This window comes from Aptenodytes patagonicus, chromosome 13 (assembly GCF_965638725.1).
Source record: "Aptenodytes patagonicus chromosome 13, bAptPat1.pri.cur, whole genome shotgun sequence".
Taxonomy (NCBI): domain Eukaryota; kingdom Metazoa; phylum Chordata; class Aves; order Sphenisciformes; family Spheniscidae; genus Aptenodytes; species Aptenodytes patagonicus.
Window position 1 is genome coordinate 4,298,222 of NC_134961.1, and position 20,452 is coordinate 4,318,673.

The window sequence follows — 20,452 nt, forward strand, 5'->3', positions numbered from 1 at the left end:
TAATTAGATGATAAAATGTGATGAATGTGTATTAAAGTCAGCTTCCTCCTATTAGCACTCCAGGGACCCTTTCCATTTTCTAGCTGACCTTTTAGATCTCAGCTTTATTGTACGTGAATGCAATTAAATCAATTTGTCAGATATTTGCATTGCTCCTGCTAGTTCAGAATTCAATTAGTCAGTGTCACTTTACCGTCCTTGTCAGCCTCTGCACAAGCTCGGGTAAAAAAAAAAAAAACAAAACAAAAAAAAGCCTGTTAAAACCAAACCAAATCCTGCCAAAACTCAGCTCCTTTCTCCATGGCTCATTCCTTTGTGGCTCACACTACTTACTGCTGCTGCTCCTCCCCGGGCCCCGCACAGGAGGGTGCATCCCCGCCAGTGTGTGCAGCCGTGACACCTGGGGTCCCCCCTGTGCGGGGGGGGGGGGGGGGGGGAGGGGGGGAGGGACCCAGATCAAGCAGGTGAATTGCTTGGGCCTGATGGGGCAATTAACAGGCGCCCCTCGTTACCTCTGCTCTGGCTGTGCCAAGTAGAAATCTTATCTAGCAAAATTATTCACACAAGCAGAATGAAACTGCAACAGCCATCTCCATGCTACAAGGGTTTTAAACAATATTCAAATGAGATCCAACCTTGGCAATTATTTTTCTTCCTGCTGTTCTAAAGTGATGGCTCCTTTATCCATATTTTATCAGCCAGCGAGGAGCTCTGATAGTTAAGATTCTGTTGCTTGCTTAGATCCATGAGAGCACATCCTGAAAGTCTGTTTGAAATTAGCATACAGGAATGGGTCTGGCGAGCCAGGACTTGGCCTCTCCCTCCACACTTGAATTTGGAGTTACTTCTTAATGGCGAAGCAGCTGCTCATGGCTCCGATGCAGAGTGCTGCTCCTCTCCCTCCCGGGCCCACGCCGGGGCTTTCTCTGGGGGCTGTTATTGGGTGCAGGCAGCGGTGGGTGGAACGGGTTTGCAAAAACGTTTGCAAAAATCTTTGCAAAGGGTAAGTGAACAGGATGGCAGTGGGACAGGAGGGGAGAGTGAGCAGCTGGACCCGGCAGGATCAGGTGCTGCAGGGCTGTGCCCTGCTGCAAGGCTGGTCAGGGGGCAGGGTTGGGTGCTGGGGGGCTGGTCAGGGGCAGAGACGGGCACTGGGGGGCTGGCTGCAGGGCTCCGGATGAGCAGCAGCAGAGCTGGCAGGAGCAAGAGCTGGACTGATGCACCCCACCTGGAAGCATCCCTTGTGCTCTGCTCCTGCAGCCTCAGCACCATCCCTAACCCCTTCCCCAGTGCCATGTGCTGTTTCCACCCTTACCCGTGGTTGGTGTGTGGTGAGACAGGCTCATTCGTCCTTTATCTCCTGAGAGGTTCAAATTCACATGTGGGGGTGTGCAAGCACCAAGGCCGCTGCCAGAGTGCTGTGTTAAAGTCTCTGCTCAGTCTGTGTTGAGCTCAGCCTCATCAGTCACCAAGTCCCAGCCCGAGATCTGCCCTGAACCTCCCATCACACTAGACTCGTGCTCTGACTCCTGCCCTGGCAAAGGTCTGTCCAAACCCAGCCTCAAAGGGCTTTGAGGGAAGTCGTGTCTGGAAACCATCTACCAAGAGCTCTGCAGCTGCAGGTGTTTCCAGTAAGCAGCTATTGCTGGGGCTTCCCAAACTGGTGAAATGCCAGCAGGAGGGCACTGGGGAATGACCCTGTGAGGTGGCTGGAGCAGCGGGAGGAAGGGGAGCTGCTGCACTCTTGTACCACGCAAGCACGTGGTGCCTTTGAGCAGCAGCCAAGAGAGAGGAGAAAGAAGCTTGCTGGATCTAATGTTTGGATGACAAGAGTTTTGCTTGCACAAGCTCACCTTCCTCCTGTGAGTTCTGGCTGGGATATGAATATCTGAACTATGGCAGGTATAATTAACAGATGGAACTAGCTAATTATGTCCTTTGCCTGTGAGCAGAAGATGCAACTGTTAGTTGCTATTTGCACATTTATTATTCCAAGCACTGGGACTGCTGGCATTTACTGTGACATGTGCCCTGTTTAAAAACAAACAAACTGCACTCCTGTCTGTGCTGTGGTACAATTTAAGGCCTAATTAATATAAGCTGCTACGCTGCCCTGTTGCTTTGAGAGGGTGTGTGGAGGGAGTGTGCTGGTGACAGTGGCAGACCCCAGGCCCCACAGCCAGCTGGGGAAATGTGTGGGGCCGCTCATAGGGAACCAGCAGTTGCCCCATTGCCAGCATCGCAAGGCTGCGAGCGCTCCCAATGAGCCACGCTGACCTCCAAAAGCACCTCTTCACATGGTTATTCTGGAGACTACTCAGGAGCCAAGCCCTGGACATCAGCAGGAGCACCCTCATTTGCCACTCTGCATCTGCCAGCTTGGAGATCTGAGACCAACTGCAGTTCAGAAGTTTCTTCCAAAATCCCCTTTCCACCATGAGTTCGAGCATCCTTCATACTGAAGCCTCTCCCATTTAAAGCAAGTCCCAGCCCATGCTTCATCCCTACCTCTGCTCTGAAATCAGCAGCGGGAGCAAAACTTCCCATCAGAGAAGGTCTCCCTTGGAGCCTCTCCCAGGCTCGGGCAAGGACCGACCTGCATGGCGAGAAGTGGCTCTGCACGCTGGGGGCTGATCTGGCTGCTGCAAAGACTGAGGAGGGGTATGTGAGAGCAGCCCCCTGCTCCCTGGCGGGGCGCAGGATGCACAGTGTTAGACTATACCTGCAGCAAACCCAAGTCTGGTCTGAAAAAGCAGCTCTGCCTCTCTCTGTCTCTCTAAAATGGAATAAGAAAAATAAGAACTATGTTTTCAAAAGTAATGATTAAATCTCTAGTCTTGAATAAGTATTTGTTTGAGATCAGTGCTCAGAGCGTGCCTTAGCTTGGTGGTTCGTTATATAAATATCGGAGATGAATAGCAGAGGAATTTCTACCTTTTCTATTAAAGAGCTGAGATGGATTTCAACGACCACACTTACATCAGGGGGTCTGAGCTAATATTCTCTAGGTGAAGGCTTTCCTTTGTGATTGGAGAAAGTGGTTTCTGAAATGCTGTTATTCCCTAGCAAAGCAGGACATATTGCACCAACCTCTGCCCTGCAATTAGCATGAGGTGAGAGAGCATCCCCCCCTGCTGGGGCTCTCGCCAGCACAAAAAGGGTCTGAAACAACCATGGGAGAAATGACAGAGCCCAAGCCCTGCACCCCAGGCTCTGCGAGGGGCCAAACACCGTCCCCTGGGGAGAGTGGGGCTGGGGGCGTGGGGGTCCCTGGCTCACCCCAGTCAGGGACAGCACCAGCCCGCAGCCGCTGCCCCTCCAAGGGGCTCTGTGGGCAGGGGAGCACCCAGCCCGCTGCCCCAGGGAAGGCGGCTGCCTGGGCACCCCAAGGGGCTTTCGCTTGGCCACCTCCCTTCCTTTTTCCCAGGGGGTTAGTCTCTCCTTGGCGTTTCCAGTGAAATCGTTCCTTTGAGCCCCTTTCCCCAGAGCAGGGGCTGCGCTGGCCCCCAGCCCTGCGTGCAGCCTTTGCATTGCAGCTTGGAGGGGGAGCTCTGGGTCCAGGTGCCTCTTTCCCCTCCTGCTCACAGCCTGCAGCCAGCTCCCGACATCCTTCTGTCTGAGGTGACCCTGCGACTGCAGAGTGAGAGCACGTGGCTCCATCGAAATGTGGCCCTGGAGAAAAGCTTCCTGTGACTTTGGGACCCTTCCTGGCTGTGTTGGAGAAAGCCCTTTGCAGGTGAATGCATTTCTGGGCTCATTAGCAGGAGAAATAAACTGGACTGAATAAGCCTCTAGATAATAGACTGCAAAGAAGTGCCCGGTGCTGCCAGACAGCAAGCAGGGCCATTTCCCCACCCCCACACATCTCCCTGGGGTGGTTTCACAAAGTAAAGCCAAGATGAGCTTCCTGCCGTGGAAATAAAGTGGCCAAAGCTGGCTGAACTTGGAGGCATTCCCTTGGAGAGGCAGGAAACAAGGCAGCAGGGACATCCCCTCTTCAACAATAATGTTGGTGCCTCAAGGCTGTGCTGCCGAGGTCTGAGGGTGCTTCATCTCCAGCGGTGACCAGCCCAGCGTAGCTGCCCCCGCAGCGTGGACCCGGGGCCAGGCAGCAGCACTGTCCCCTGTCACCCCACAGGAGCTGCGGTGTCAGAGCCCCCCCGGCTTCTGGCAGCAGACACAAATGTCCTTTATTTCCTTTGAGGGCCAAGGAAGCAAAGCCCTCGATGGACTGGTCCGGCAGGACACTGGGTGTCACAGGTGGGGGAGAAAATACCTTGAGGCAGGGGAGGACTCGGAGGGCATTGGAAAGAGCCCCAAGAAAACAAGTCTGGGAAGAGTGGAGGGGAGAGGGTAAAAGTTGTGGGTCTGCAGTAGGACCGTCAGAACTGGAGAGGCGGCTGCCCTACAGGACATCCCCCATTTTCAAATGTCTGCATTAAATGACCAGAAAGCCAGACCTTGCCAGGCATCGTGGGGCTGCAGCAGAGCCATGGCAGACCAGGGCTGGCATTGCAGGCTTGCACTGGAGATTTGTGCAGTGGGTTTCGGGGTGCAGCCTGCAGCTCCTGCTGAGGAAGGACAGGAGGTCAGCCCTTTCCTTGGGCATGCTGGGTCTACAAGGATAGCCTGTGGTCAGGGAAGCCAGGCACTGCTCTCCAAACAGGAACTGCAAATCATTGCCATCTGCCCCTTCCTTCAGCGTAATGAGCTGTGGTGCTAATATTCAGATGCTTGGGCTGATCATTGAAATTTCTGAGGAAGGTCAGGGGATGATCTGCACGAATGCTTACCCAAAGCGCTCCAGCATCTGTGACCGTCCCTCATTGGTGCCCTTGCTCCCTCCTGGCAGAGCTTGTCCCAGGGCCCGCCTGCTGCTGCTGGTCCCCAGGACCTCATCGGGACAGGGCACCATGGGTACACACAGGGCAGGCACCCAGGGAGCCCCAGCCTGCCAGCATGAGCGTGGCCACACAAGGGAGAAATTATAGCATGGTTTCTGATCAGTTAAGCAGCTACCACATAGGAATCCCACAGACTATATTCAGAATGCATCCAGTATATCGGGTTAATGGAGAAATACAGACACAGAGCAAAGTCCAAAGCTGCAGGCAAGATGCTTCACATGCGATGAATCCCAGCTGCTGCAGTTCAGCTCAGCACAGTGATGCTGTTGCAGCGCTGCCCTCTCACTGCCCTGGCCCTGCCTGGTGCTGGCGCTGGGAATGAGGAGGAGTGCTCCTTCAGAGCCTCCCTCCCTCTACGCATCCACACACAACAGGCTGTGGGATTCAGTGCTTCTGCATTGTGCATGTTGCAGGCACTGCACTCCTGAATGGGGCTGGGGAAAAATAATAGCTACTGTTTAAAAAAATCTGCAGAATGTTTACAATCAGTTGAGCAGATGCGTGTAAGTGTTGTCCTCAGGACTGGCATACGGAAACCCTCCAGGATAATAGCAGCCAGGCTACCAGAACAAAATGGAATAGTCATGGGTATAAATGTATTTCTGCTGGGTACAAGGGTTACAGAGCAGGATAGCTGTGGGTACCTCAGAGCAAATTAGTCGTATGTAATGTGATAACCTGTTTGGTGCTAGAGGAGGATCTCTGCCTCTTCCTGCCAGCACTCAGCAGCACACAAAGCAAGCAGAGGGACAAGGGTTGGGTGCGTTTTCAAACCACTCTGCCTCGCCTGAGCAGCATTTCAAAGCAGGTATCATCTCCTGCAGGAGCACGGGGAGGGTCTGGGGGATGCGGCATACACAAGCCTCTGTGCACACCCAGCACAGGGAACAGGCCTTGCACCAGCGCCTATTGGGGTCAGCGTGGGCTCAGCTCCATTCTCCATAGTCTCCGTTGGAGGAGGCGAGGAAAATGCCCAGCCAGGGCATCAGGCCCCTAGCCTGGGGCTGCAGGAGGTGCCCCTGGGTGTGGGGCTGCAGGAGGAGCCCCTGGGTACAGGGGGCTCAGCCGTGCCCTGGGCTGGGGCTGTGCCCTCCTCCACAGGAAGGAGGGTGGCAGGGTGCTGGGCGCCCGGCTTACGGGCGAGCTGAGCAGAGGGGAACGCAGGCAGGGCTCCTCCACACACAGCACGGGACAAAGCCCCCAGAGGCTGGGGAGGGGCTGGGGGGTAATAGGCTGCGTGCCTGGAGTGAACTGCCTCGTGCCCCAGCACCCGGCCAGGTTTTCTGCACCGGGCACCCACCTGTGTCTGGGGGATGAGCCCCTCTGGGATGGAGCAGGCAAGGCAGCAAGCAGAGTTAATGCTGGTTTGCGTTGGGAAAGAGGCTGAGAATGCGGGAGCAAGTCAAATATTTATAAGGATGTGAGAGATTCTCCCATTATACACAAGCCAACAGGCTGCACAGCTTCCAAGCAGATCTCCTGAGCATGACTCTTTGAAGTGAGCTCTGCAGAGCTGGTGTGTGCACAGCTAACGGGCCACACACGGCTCCTTGCAAACAGTGCCACGCGCTGCTCCTGCGCTGGGTGTGCCTGTCCTTGGTGCTTGCAGCTCAGACACTTTCTGGGGTTATCTGGCTGGCGGATCCTGCCACCGGTCCCCGGTGCTGCCGTGGGCTGGCCAGCACGCCGGAGGGGCAGCTCCCTGCGGGGAATGCTCCACAGCTGGGGTTGCAGCTGGAGCGGTGGCACTGCCCTGGAGCCCGGCACCCCCAGCCCCCCAGCACAGAGCCCCCATGGAGAGAGGGTGCCCAATGCCTCCAGAGCAGCTCGTCCAGCGATGGGGGAGTTGCTTTGGTGGAAGAATGAAGTTAGTGGGAAGCAAAGACGTGATGCCTCTGCTGAAAGGCATTGAGCAGGGCTGGGGCAGGTTCCCCCCAGCCCCAGGTGGGTCTCTCCCCTTTGTCCTGCCCGACCGTTGCTGGGAGCCAGACAGCACCCCGGCTGCTGAGCAGACCCAAGAGCAGCCCCTTGCTGTCATCAGATTGCTGCTGTAAGCAAACACCATCCTTTATGTTAATTGTTTTGTGTTTCCTATAAAGGGCTCGGGCTTTTTGAAACGGCAGCTAACTTCTGTGGGTATCTAATGAATGTCGTCCATGCCGAATACCGGTGAGTGCTGCTAAACAGCTGTTGATGTACCACGTGTTTTAGGAAATATATTAAAGTACCTGCGTGAAGCATGGGGACCCCAGGTACCAAAAGCAATCTCTTCAACCTTACCTCAACAGTGAAATTATGGACTGGAAATTTCAAAAAGCTAGGAAATGTAGAAGTTAAGTTGCTAATACTGATGTTAACTCAGAGCCAATTGGATTTAACTTGTCCATTTTACATAATATGTCTTGATATGCACTTTGTCATGAAACTCCAAATAGGAAATATTTAATGTGCACAAGATGATGAATTTTGTATTCCTGTTACAAATACATATTTTACATGCTTTTGACTGATGACTTTCACAGTACAGTTTAAGTGTTGCAATGCTATTTTATATTTTCGGAGCACAAAAAGGGAGGAGCAACATGGAAAAGAAGGAACAAAACCAAACAAATGACCTTAGCATTAAAACTGCTTTCAGAGTTCACATTTAATGGCCATTCGGGGCACGTTTCCTGCAGGTGTGGGTTGGCAGCTCAGCAGCAGCACCTGGCCCGGGGCAGCGGTGTGGGGAGCGGCCAGGGCTGACAGGACTGCACTGCAGCGATGTCGGGGGGACTCAAGGGAGATTCCTGGTTTGGAGCCACTCAAAGCCGAAGGTGGGCTCCTGCAGAGAGGGAGAGGTTGTGGAGCGGGTGATAGGGAGCAGCGAGTGCCCAGGTCCCGAGCTGGGATGTTGTTCAGGCGTGAAATGTTTAAGCTCTTCTCAAGGAATTGCATTAAAATATCTCTTGTCCCAAAGAAATAGCAAATGCTGTAACTGCTTCTTCAATTGTTATTTTTTTTAATTTCTTTATTTAAAGACTCCATAGTTTGTGCTAGGTACTTATAAATTGATCAGGCATCGACCTGGTGATTTGGGTAAAATAATCATGGAGCAGTGGGAGTGGGAGGTTTCTGCTCTCCAGGAGGCCCCGGCAGGCATGGGCTTTGCCTGTCTTTGCCTTAGAGGTGGGGAGGGGTTTGGGGGGTGCTGGAGGGTGGTGGCTGAAGGAGAAGGGGGTGACCCCCCTGGAGTGGTGAGAAGGTCCTGCCAAGGAGGCTGGTGGGGCAGCTCCAGTCAGGGGGAGGTACCTGACACCCCCGCGCTGGGCATGGTGACAGCCTCCCAGCACCCTGGCACTGCCCCCCTGTCCCTGGAGGGGGACAGGAGCTGCCTGTGGGCTCCAGCAGCACCTCTCGGCACCGGGCAGGACTATCCATGCAGTTTCATCTCCTGCCTGTCTCCTGCCTGTGCACCTGCCTTCAGACAGCTAGTCTTTATTCCAGCCGGTCCCACCGTGATAAACAAATGTTCTCCTGAGGTCAGGTCTAAATGTCCCGTTGCAGAGCTTGCTCCTGTTCGTCCCTCCCTGCACCGCTGTGTGCAGCTCTTTACAGCGCCATGAAGAATTACAATTCTGCACCACAAAAGCAGGAAACAGAGCTATTAATTTCCTTGCGAGTCTGCAGGGTGCTTCCAGGACGGATGCTGCCTTAAGTAAATGTTACCTGTTTCAGGAGGGAAGGGGAGATGCACTGCACAGGGCCAGGTCCCCAGAACCACCCTGCACCACAGCCATGCAGGACCTTGTGAGGGGCCACACAAAGTGTGCCCGGGAAGGAGAGGGGAGCGGCAGGGAGAGCTGAGCCCCTGGAGGAGACCTGCCTCCGACCCGGGGTCTGGAGTGGGGATGGGTTACATGCCTGACAGTCTGGAATGCCAGGCACGGAAAGGGTGGAAGGCAGGGTGGGTAGAATTGTCTAAACACCCCAATTCTTATAACTGAAGCAATTGTGAATCATTTGAAATGCCAAAATCTTGACAGGATAACGAGTTAAATCCAAGAGTGTGAATTCAATTACGTCTCGGGGTGCCGCTCAGTGGGAGCTGCCGCAGCATGTGCCACTTGCCTGTAGTGCCGGCGGCGCAGGGGGCAGCCGACCTGCCAGCCCAGGAGGCTTCCCACCACGCTCGGGGGGCTGTCTCCCATCCAAGCAGGCTGGTACCTCGGATGCTGGCAGTGCTCCCCAGTCCCCTCGTGCTGCAGCTGGGGCAATGCAGAGCCTCAGCTCCCTGGGGCCCTGGGCAGCCAGAAACAGTGGGCAGGATTCCCCAAACCCACCCTGCCCCTCACCTTCTCCCACAGGCTCTCGACTGGCCCTTGCTGGGTTCAGGACCTGGCGATGGTCTGCTGGGACCCAGCCTATACTGGTACCCTGTGCCTATAGATACCGGGGAGGCATTTGTCTTGCTGTCTGCTCCTGCTGTGGCTGGGCCGGCTGCTCCCCGAGCTCCCACCCTCTGGGCCCCATCACACCACCCTGGCACTGCCGGCAGCAGCCACAGCTTTGCATCGGCTGGTTATTAGCTGTGCAGCGGGAGCCAGGGATGTGCAGGGCATTAGTCATTCAGTCAGTCGTGCTGGCAGAAAATATGTTCACAACTTTCCCTCTCCTCCAGCACTGCCCCTTCCAGCCCGCACACTGGCGGCGTCTCCATAATTGCCTTGGATGGATGGATGGATGGAACAAGGGAGAGTGTGCCACTGGAACGGGGATAGATCGGCTGTCGGCATTCACGGGAGGGACCCCGGGTGGACGGAGCCAGCCAAGAGACGCCCTGGCTGTAGGTAGCCTCCGGGGTGGCAGAAACCTTGGCTCAAACATCTCTGAAGTCAGGGAGCAGTTTATGTGACAGAGCCGCTGCGGGGGGAGAGGGCACGAGCTGGGGCAGCCCCAGGGAAGTGCCTGGGGGGGCTACAGGGTGCGGGAGGGGGCTCTGCAGGTGGGCGACAGTGCTGGCCAGCAGCCCCTCCTGCCCGGGGCTGCACAGCTGTCCCCCACGGTCACAGTGGGCCCTGAGGTTGTCACCTGCAGTGGTGAGACCTGTCATCCCTTTTTGGCACTCTGGAGAATGTCCCCCCCTCTGCGCACCCCCCACCTGCGACTGCTGCCAGCTTGGTGGGGGTCCCCCCCCCAAAACCCACCGGGTGCTGTGCAGGCACATGGTCTGCGTGCTTGGGATCTGGCAAAACCTGCCTCTGTTCTGAGGGTGCTTCAGCACCGATATTGAAGGAGCATTTTTAAAGCAAGCCCCCCCAGGTCCTCGCTGGTCATGCTGTGGGGTGGTGTGGATGTCGTCCTGTCCCGACACGCGCTGGGCTCCATCTGGGGGCCACAGCACCCAAGCCCCCACAGCCATAGGCAGCACACACTGGCCCTCCCTGGCTGCCTGCCCTGCCCATCTATGCAGTGCAGAGCCACCCCAGAGTCCAGGCCTGGGCTGCAAGGTCACTGCCACCCATTGCCTTCCAGCTAGCTGGATTTGCAGGGCGAGTCTGATCTGCATGAGTTTTCCATCTTGAAAACCATCACCCTTGCTTCCTAGCTTTGCCAGATCCAGCGGACTCTGGCTACTTGAAAACACTGCAAGCTTTAAAATAGAGATGGCTTTGCAGGATGATGGATTTCAGTGTCTCTCTGCTCCAGCTTATTGAGCAGGGTGAATTTTTATGGACATCTCTTTCCTCTCCTCATGTCTATTCATCCAAGTGTCTCCAGAGCACACGTGCAGGAGGAGCACAAAACCAGGGGATATCAAACTGGGGCTGGCCCAAGGGAAGAAGGGAGTTGCCCGCCCTCTCCATTGGGGTTAAATGTGCACACCCCAGCATGCCGTTTCCAGAGCCCGTGTCCCAGCAGACCGTCCACTGGGATCACTTTGCACCAGGAACAGAGCAAATAGGATTTGTCACCTCATTAGGAGCAGTTCGAGGACGTTCTCCCTGCAGCCACCCAGGGCACAGCTATGAGTCGGCTGGAGCAGGCACACACAGCTGCCTTGGGGCTCAGTGAGCACCAATGGCACCAGGCAGGTCCCACGTGGGGACCCAGCACTGAGTGGCCATCGGTGCTGCTAGGACAGGACCGGCCTGTGGGACCAGCTGCCTGTGAGGAGAAGCAGAGGAGGCCAGGTCCCTGGGGCGGGTGGTCCAGCGGTGTGAGCTCCAGCCCTTCCCCTCAGCGTGGGGGGCCAGGGTGTCCCGAGGGGCAGTGCCAGGCTGGGCTCTGCTGCTGCTTGGAGCCAGGAACCAAACGCCAGTAGCAGGGACATGGTTCATCACATCGCCATTGTGCAGGGATGGCAGGTTCAGCACGTTACACTGCTGCGCAGTGGCATTTCCAGGAAGGGACAGTGGGGCCGGCTGTGGCGCACATGGTGAGCACCTGGCAGGTCCCTGTCCCCTGTCCCAAACCTTCTCTCCCATACAACCATGTGAGACTGTCTGCCAAGCAAGTCAATATGAATCAGTCAATGCTTGTGCCCTCTCAATAACTCTATTACATCCTCAAGGACAGATCTAAACCACCCAAATGGGCCTGAAGCAGATGCTTTGCTGCCAGAAGAGCAGGCGTGCAGGAGATTGTAAATCATGCAACATTAATATTGTCACTGACAATGAAAATCTCTGTATCTCTGCATCTGCCCATGAGTGGTGGCCTTCAGATGTGCTTAATAAGCACTTGAGCTCCTGCACTCGCAACGGAGGGTGGGTGAGGGAGACATGGAGCAGGCTGCAGCCACGGCGCCGTTTGCCAGGCAGACAAGCCTGGGCAGTGTGCCGGGGCTGGGGTGCGTGTGGGGTGCACGCGGGGCAAGCCCTTGCCTTGGGGTTATGCAGGGTTTAGGAATCGCACCCGGCACTGCTCACCCAGCGCTCCCAGGGGCTTGGAGGGTGAGCTGCAATCGCCAGGGTTCTGTAAACAAAACCTTTTCTGACATATTTGAAAGAGCAGAGACCCTTTTGCCCCATCGCACATCATCCCAGCCCCGTGCTCTGCCCTGGGCTCCCAGCCCTGCCACGGTGCAGGGAGGCTTTTGCCGAGCCAAAGCACAGAGCAGGGCAGAGCATGCCTGAGATGTCAGGGACCTGCAGAGCAGGCAGAGGCAGGCAGGAGGAGGAGGAAAGGGCGCGATGGCTGCAGAGAGCTGATGGGGATGTGCACACGTGTCTCCAGCCCAGCCTCTGGCGAGGAGAAGGCTGGCCTGATGGATGCAGTGCTGAGGCACTCAGCAGGGGGGAGGGAGTTATTTCAGGTGCTGGAGAGGCTGGTGCGGGGAGAACCAGCACTGCAGGCAGGGCCCTTTGCTCTCCCTCAGACATTATGCAAAGTGCCTGCCTGGGAGATTGATCAGGACATGCAGGGACCTGCTGATGGAGGTGGCCGAGCCTGGGCCCAGGGGATGCAGAGACGAGATAAAGCACTTAAGAGGATGGCAGAGAGGAGGAGCCGGCGCTCGGTGGAGGCGAGGTCTCCGGGACGAAGAGCCAGCTGCCCAAGCCTACTGCACCGGTGCTGCCAGCTTTAAGTGCTCCTCTCAGCTGGAGCAAACACAGCCTCCCACAGTCACGCCAGCCCCTCTTGCCGTTGGGATTCAGCCCAGGAGAGCATTGCTTTCGGCATTCTTTGTATGTGCAAGAGGCTATTAGAGACGCGGGTCCGGAGCTGGCCCAGGGGGACCAAAAGGTCAGAAGACATTCTGTCACTTGTAAATAAATAATAATAAATTACCATGTTTGAGCACATTCAGGAATGCCTCTGTGTGCAAAAACATCAGGCTGGATTAGTGCACAGCCCTGACACGGGGACGGGAAGGGTGCTGCTGCTGCCTCTTCCTTGCCTGCAGCAAAGGGCACGTCCTGCTGCTGTGGCAGCTCTGCCATGGCTGAGATGTCACTGTTATGCGATGGGCCAGCATGAGATGGCCCTGCTCCTCCCGAATGTGTCCGAGATGCAGATCGAAGCCCACGGGGGCTGTGCCGGTGGGACACAGTGTCCCCGTCGGCACTGGGTGCCAGCCGGCAGCAGGCAGGCAAGCCATTCTGTGCTGGCCATGGGGCTGCACAAGGCCCATCCAAGCAAGGTGGCTCCGCAGCCCCCGTGCCCCGGGATGGTCCCTTGGCCCCTGCTGGCACTGCGGCCCTGTCCCCGACAGCTGCCAGGCCCCGTGATGGGCTCTGTGTCCCGGCTGCAGCACCAAGCTCCTCTGCTCCGCTCAGGTTGTGCCAGTCACATCGTGCCCAAGCCCCTGGCCAGCTGTCAGCAGGGATTCAGCATTTCGGGTCAGTCAGGACCAGACCCTGGGCCCCCCATCAGCTGGTGGCAGGATGGGGCTGTGCTAGGCCGGCGCTGGGCTGGGCTGGCGCTCGGCTGCCTTGATGGCTTCGCTCGCAAGGTGCTGCTGGCGGCGGGGGGAACAGGGAGGAGCAGTGCTGCTGACGCCGGCGTGCAGGGAGAGTGGGAGGCAGTGCTTCCCAGCCCGGGACAGCAGAGTCCGGCCCCAAGAAGCAGAGACGACTGCAACCGAGACCTGCTCCCTGCAGGGCAAGGTCAGAGGGAGCTTTGCAGCAGATGCTGAGGGGGTAGAGGTGCCCTGAGGAAAGGTGAGGGGCTCCTCCTGCTGCATCCCCCAGGAGAGGGGCCTGGCAGGGACATGAGCCCTCCGCTCCTGCAAGTTTCAGAGCAAGCTAAAACTCAGTTTATTTTTTCCCTCAGCCCATAGCTTGCCTCAGCCCTGGCAGCTGCTCCATCTATCGAGTCTGTCTGTTCGGGGTCTATATGAGCATTCATATGGAAAAGATCTGTTCCTTTGAGTCATTTTTCATTAGTTGCAATACTACTGAGCAAAGCAGAGCTGGTTTTGTAAATTAAAATGGGTTGCAGTTCAATACAGAATACTTCATTTGCAGCCAAGTTAAATAAGAGAATTGACACAAATATAATGCAATTACTTTTGCTACTTTCATAATGCCTTTATGAGGAAGATAACCATCCACATGAATACATTATCCCACAGTATCTCTGCATCATTTCTGGACTTAACTCTTTTGAGTAGTATCAGAAGAATGGATACATTTAATTAAGTATCTTATTTTAGAAGTCAATTTTACAATGATCAGGAAGCAGTATCTTTAATTTTCAGTCATAGAAGAGGCTTTCTTTTTGTCTCTAGACTGTCGTAATTTTAAGGATGCAATCTTGAACAGAGCCACTACACATGTGAGTCTTGCAGGAGAAGCTGTAAGGTCTGAGTGTCCCCTCACAGCCCCAGACAGGAGAAGGCTCCTGAGGTCCCCCAACAAGCAGACTGCCTCTGGCTTCCCAGCCCGGCCGCAGCCCTGGGATGGCAGAGACTGCCCTGCCCACTCTGCGGGGTTATCCCTTCTGATGGCCAACGATGGGGCTTCAGCAATGGGGAGTAACGCCCCTGCAGGCGAGGGGCAGCTCCGAAGCCGGGGTGCCGTGCCTGGAGCAGCCGGGCAAGCAGAGCCCTTTGCTGGGCTGGGCGTAACGTAAGCCCCCTTGTCGGGGTCCTCAGTGCCCACTGGTGAGTCCTGGCGAGCTCGGCGGGCTGGTGGGCTGGGATGACGCAACAAGGCTGTAGGGCAGCACGGGGGGAGCTGGCACTTTGCTTTGCTGACTCGTTACGCTTACTGCAGCTTTTTTACCTTTCTGCTGCCTTTACAATTAATTCTCAAGTGCTCCAGTATGGTTATTACCTGCTGCGCCCGAGCCCACCTCCACCAGCTTCCTTCATTAGCAGTGACTTCTAATCAGCACAGAATTAATTGCAGGTTTGCTGGGGGAAAGGTGAGTTTGATAAAGCACATTTCTAAGGGGACTGTTGTATTTATGTTGCTCTCAGCAAACTTCTCATGTGGGGACCAGGAGAGACGTGATAGGACAGGGAGGTGTGATGGCAACGCAGGGAGTCAAGGGACAGGGAGCAAAGGGACCCCTCAAGCTGTACCTTGGATGCAGGTGGGGAGGGGGAGAGGCACGGGGCCAGCCCCAGTCCCTGCCCCAGGCCCAGCTGCTCTGGGCTCCCCCCAGCTCCTCTGCATCCCCATCCCCGCAGGACCAGCGCCGAGGTGTGGCAGCCTGGGCACTGTCTCAGGAGCCCGACTCCACCACGAGGGAAACCACGGAGCTGCTCTGGCTGGGAATGGCACTGCAGGGGCAGAGGGGGTGTTCAGTGGGGAAAATAAGTTTTACATTTAAAAAAAAATCCTTGAAAAACATAAATCTCAGTTAAATTAAGAACATGTAGGTCTTACTTAAGAGCAACAACCTCTCATAGTTCTGTTGAAAGCAAATTAACTTTTTGGCTAAAAAAAAAAGGCATCTTTATGAAACACCATTTTTTGGCGAAATCAGTATTTCATTAAAAGGCGTTTGCCCATGCTCCCAAAACAACACTCAGAAGCCGCTGCCTGATGCCTGGCCTGGCACCGCGTGCACCCCCTCTGCCTGCAGCGCTGGAGCCAGTGGAGTGGCCTCATCAGCCGCCCGAGGCCGGCTGGTGCCGAAGCCCCAGCCCCGCCAGCACCAGCCATCACTTTCCGCATGAATGCCATGGCAACAGCTGATCCCCGCTGTGGGAACCAGGCTCAGCCGAAGCCATCCTCCTCCTGCGAGCCAGGATTACTGTTCCCCGCTTCATAGCGGATCCTTGGCTCAGAACAGATCCTGCCTGTTTTGTCTGCTGGCTGGTTTTGGAAAGGCAGGGCTCAGCCCCGCACTGCTGCCTCTTGCCCCAGGGTGAACGCCCTGCTGATGCTGCTTCTGCATCTGAGTCCGAGAGACTCGAGTGTCTGGTGCTCAGCGGGCAGGGACGAACCTGCTGGGTGAGGAAGCTGCTGCCTGCGCTGCCAGGTCCAGGGCACACGGCTGCAGCAGCACTCCTGCCCGCCCTGCCTGCACCCCTGCCAGTGTGGCCTCTGCCCCCGCAGCAGGAGCTCACAAAGCCTCAGAGGGCACCGGACAGCAGGAAGAGGCTTCTCCCATTCCGGCTCCATTTTGTGATAGCCCTCACGATTTCTGTCTCTAGGAAAGAGCTCCCGAGGGCAGAAGGCCCCAGGAAAGTCCCTGCCTCCCCAGAGGGACCCGCTGTGGATGACCTGGCTGAGGCTGCCCTGGGCTTCCCTGTGCCAGGCTCTGCTTACAAGAGGGGGTTTGCTGTGTGCATAAACCCCCACTCACATCACCCTATCTCACTTCAGTCTTAAAATACAGAGTACGAAGAGAGAGAACAAAATCCCCGAAACTGGACTAAAACCCTTTTGAAATGTGCTTGGTGCCGGAGCAGATGGAATCTGTTTCTGTTGGGAGGGGCCTCTGCAGGCACATTCCCTATATTTGCTTTTACATCAGTAGCTATTTTAGACTTGCAATGCCAGTTCTCTGCAAGCGGCCAATAAAAAAATCCTCCTGGAAGCGATGAGATTCTCACCTCTGTACTTAGAGCAAAGCTGCTTGTCTTGAGTGCAAAGTGCCTTCAGCTCCTTGGGGCGAGCAGCATCTTCTGCGGCTGCTGGACAAGCCCCTGATATTGGGGATGGCCGTGGCAGCTCCACAAAGGCTGCTCAGCCTCCATGCATGCGGACCCTGCTCCCCTCGGCATTTCTGGCCGTGGTCCCCCCAGCCCCAGCTGGGTGTGGTGCCCCATGGGGACACCCCCTTGGCACCGCCGTGCAGGCAGGATGCCGGCTCGCCTTTAGCCCTATGCACTAACCAAGCGAGAGGCAAGGTGTCCCCAAAGCCCTCGTGGATGGGCAGGGACATGTTGCATGGGGGCAGCTCTGTCTCATGGTGCAGCACGGGGACAGCGAGTCCTGCCCAGCTCCGGCTGTGGGAGCACCAGCGAACAAGGACCCCACGGGGATGGAGACGGGAAGCAGCCCCATAGCCAGGGTGTGGGTCATGGTGTGAGCAGGGCTTGGGGCTGGCTCAGCCCAGCAGCACAGGAAGGCAAAGTGCCCATCTCCTGGGGTGGGAATCGACTGGCGCTCGCTGGCTGCAGCTGCCCTCCATGGCATTTTAATGCCACAGCTTTTCATCTCAAGGCTGAGCAGCTATGTTTTTAAATATAGAATATTAGGGGTTTATGACAAAATCAAACAACACTTGCTGGAGAATTGATTCTGCCCCTTGTTTCCCTCCTAGCTGGTGCCACAGTATTACTCCTCAGTGAGCGATATATCAGCTCTGCATCAGCAAAGGGTTTGGTTTTCAGGACGCTCTTATGGCTGACTTTTCAGCGTGAGGAATAGCAGCCCAGCTGCAAATGGGAGGATAAAAAGTCCCTCTAAAATTCCTCTGGCAGATCCATACTCCATTTCTGGTGGTGCGAAAACAACTGCACAACTGATTGGCTTTTAAGTCCAAATTTGTGAGTTGCAGAAAGTCACTGGCTCCAAAGGCACTTAAATTCCCCGCGTGTCCCAGAGGTGCTGTTAGTTCTTGGGAAGCTGAAACCACAGAGCCAAGCCCCTCTCCTGCACACCCACCTGCCTGGAAATCATCTGAGCCTTGGAGTGCCCACGTAATCCAATTGCCGGGGAATGGATCCCTGCCCTGCACAGCGCAGCTTCTGCGTTTGGTTATGCAAGAGCAGATGAAGAATCCCAATCTTCCCCTTAGTTATTCCTTCCCTACTTTCTCCCTGATTGCTCAGTACAAAAGCTTTGAGCCATCTTTAAACCAAATTGCTTCACAAATGACAAATAACATGAAAATAGGCTTCATAACCAGGAATAATGAAAGAAATCATTCACTTTGATATCAGGAGATGGTCTGTGTTAAAGGAGCCCTTCAGCCTGAATAGCAGAAAAGCACATTGCAATTTTCATGTACTTACTGGGATAAAACATGTGACTCCATGGATGCTGCAGCTGTCATTTTGCGCTGGTCTTTGCACTTTGATTCTGAATTGCATAGGTTATCTTGACACTTGCTGATAAATTTTAAATCACCTCTTTTGCTGTATGTGAGAAGGGGCAGGGAGAGCATATCTGAATAAAAGCATTAATGATATTTTTTAGTCTTTGCCAGAGAGTGGGAGCAGCCCTGGGGACGGTGTTCAGCGATGTGTCCCCATTTCTGAGATCCACCTGCCACAGCGGCCGTCCCATGTCCTTGGCCTGCACCAGAGCACAGCTGTCTGCACAGGCTCTGCACAGACAGGGCAGCCAGGCTCACACCGTTCCCATCGCTCACAGGGACAGTCTCCAAGCTTGCCCTCCCATGCGGCGCAGGGGCTGCCCACCCGCTGCTGACACCGCTGTGCTGGGGCTGCAGGAGTGATGCTCTCTGCATGCCCCAGCACCGGGAGCTGGGAGCACCCTGGGTGCCCTCAAAGCCAGCTGATGGGGTGACAGCAGAGTCCTCATGAAGTTGGTGTGATTGTAGAGTGTCTTGGTTCCTCCTCCGGTGGGAGCATGGCAGGCTGGAGAGCGGTGGAGCACCTCTGCGGTGCAGTGTCCCAGAGCCCGGGGCTCACCGAGTGAGAGCCGGTGGCCCCAAGCTGCCCTGGCTCCCAGTGTGTTGCAGGAATTGCCATCTCTGCCAACCCCCAGAGAACGGCAGTCAGAAGAGACCAGAGACTGGTGGGACCCGAGTGGAGCTGGGGCTGACCCGGGCTGCAGACATCGCTGCAGGCTCTGCCCTCCAGAGCCCTGCCTCAGGGGGGCCCCCCCGCTGCCCTTCCCACCCCCTCCACTCAGCTCCTCACCTACACACCATTGACCAACATAATAATCTTGGTGTAATTAAACAAATATCTGAGCAAAAACTAATAGTTTTCCAAAGCTTTTATCTCAGCAGCTATGAAGATAATGGCTAAAAATAGGTGCGCCCATACCGACTGGCAATTAAAACATCATCATTTTGATTCCATCATATTTTAGTGCGCAGAGAGCTCTGCTGGGAGTTAGATTAGCTTGATGTGGCAAATTTACTCATCAAAATATGTATAAAAAGTGGGGCAACTTGGAAAAGCACCAGAAAGCAGACCCCTGCAGAGCTCCCCGGTCAGATGTGCCACACTGGAGGGACGCAGGCATTGCTGGTGTCCAGCGTCGTGCATCCTCAGCGTGGGGTTTGGCCACGCAGGGCATGGGGCTGGTGCCCGGCCGCGGCTCCCCGAGTATGGGGCAGCTGTGCCCGACAGGGCAGGCAAGCCACAGCCAGAAGCAGGGCTCTGCACCAGCTGTGGGGCTGGCAGCATCCCTGGGCAGCGCCCCGCTTCCCAAAATCCCTTCTACTGTGTGTTCCTCCTCCTGGTCTGACTGGAGCAGCCACAGCACCGGGGCCTTTTCTCCACCTTGGCGATGCCTTTGACCTTCTCCCCTTCCTTCCCCAGTTCAGACAGAACAGCTCAGGGTTCAGAGATGAGTTTGCCCCGAAGAAGTTCAAGTGTTAGGAAAATCTCCAGTGCAAACAGATTAATTAATCTAATCAGACGCATCTCTCTAGAGGAATTGGATTAGTGCTTTTTGGATAAGGATTGTATTAAGCTGATAAGATAAGTTACAAATGCAATGAGATGCTGATTTATTGCAAAGAGAGGACTTGACAATTCTCACAGGTTCATGATCCCATCCTTAGGGCTGCAGGTTGCTGCTGAGCAAATAAAACAGCAACATGCTCCCAAGTTTCCTTTGACATTGCAAAAGCCACAGAGCCTTGTACGGCCAGGGAGCCACCTCTGCCCTGGCACCTGCCAACAACGGGTCGGCTGCGCAGCCAGAGCTGCACAGGCACCAGCCCCGGCATCCTCCATACCCAGTGCTGCTGGAAAACTGAACTTTGGGGATCTTCACACAGCACCTGCCCACGCCCAGGGGTAAAGAGTGGCTTGTGTGAGTATTTGCACGCTGTTAGTCACCCTGCTGTTAGGTCTGGGAGCTCTACTGGGGTTGTGATATGCCCTTGGGAAGGCCACGGGGGTGCTCAGAGGGGGCTGCAAAGTGTTTAAGTACCCCACAACACTGACTGCTCTTTCTTACCAGTTGCAGCTCAGTTCCACGAGGGCGAAGGCTGATGCACCAATAAGGACAGACAAGATTTGCTTTTTTTAAATTTATTGCCAGAATATGAGCATATTTGGGGGAAGATTTTATCTGAAGATACAAAATTCTGCTCCTTGCCTAGCTCACACTTTAAGTGCTAGAAGAGACTTCTTTGCTCTCATCTTGTGTGAATGCAAAGCACCATCTGTTTCCTCTTGTACCACAAGTCTTGGCATGCAAAGAGTTACCAGGTGCTTCACTGTTCGTCTTCACTCTGAGACAGAAAGTCCCCGAGACACTTAATCAGGGCAGCACATCCTTTACAGTATGTCCATTAAGTGACTGTCCATGGGACACCAGACATCCATCCCCCATTTAGTCAAGTGTCATTGGTAGCGTCTACCCACATTCAGCATGTTTAAACGTACAAGTGCAGCCCACCGCCCATGGGAACCAGTGCCATTTCAGCAGCTTCCTTCTGTGCCAGCTGGT